General features: G+C 29.1%; 1 pseudogene; it reads right to left on the reverse strand.

The window, feature by feature from the left end:
- Nucleotides 1-229: 229 nt before the first annotated feature.
- On the reverse strand, nucleotides 230-326 carry LOC122102966 (annotated as a pseudogene).
- Nucleotides 327-647: the final 321 nt, after the last annotated feature.

Genomic DNA, 647 nt, shown 5'->3' on the forward strand with positions numbered 1-647 from the left:
TTCCTACGTCCTTATAGAATTTTATTTCTTTGGGATAAAATGACAATGTTATCTTATTTCAAAAGTTTTATAAAGGTTATGCTATATAAAGGCCTTTCTAAAAAGGTGAAGATTGAATACACTCATGTCAAACTAACTTTTATTTCTATGAATTATATGTATTATTACACTTGTATATTTGTAATCAACTTTTTCATAACTGTTTTTCATTTCTTGCATCTGAAGAATGAAAAATATGGAATACTTCACAAATTTTCATATCATCCTTGTGCAAAAGCCATGTTAATCTCTGTATTGTAATTCAGGTAGACATGCTGCTGAAGCATGTAGTATCTTGTAAATTTACGTAGTTAATGATGCAAACTTAAGATAGGCATATATCCTTGGTTGCCTATTTGCAACAAGGAAACCTATTGTTCCCAAATTTGCTATTCATCTTATTTCTGCAAAATTCTGTGTATGGTGGAAAAAACTTATATTGTTTGTTCAATTGCTCACATTTGCAATTTTTTGTCAATAACTATTTTAAGTCTTTTTCATTTGAAATTTGATCATACTTTGAAGCCTTCATAGCTAGGTCCAAAGGTGATGGATTTTCAAGTACTTATTTTTTAACTGATTTAGCTTTGTGGAGCTAATGGATTCAA

Source organism: Dipodomys spectabilis, unplaced genomic scaffold, assembly GCF_019054845.1.
Source record: "Dipodomys spectabilis isolate Male_0828 unplaced genomic scaffold, ASM1905484v1 ptg001126l, whole genome shotgun sequence".
Lineage (NCBI taxonomy): Eukaryota > Metazoa > Chordata > Mammalia > Rodentia > Heteromyidae > Dipodomys > Dipodomys spectabilis.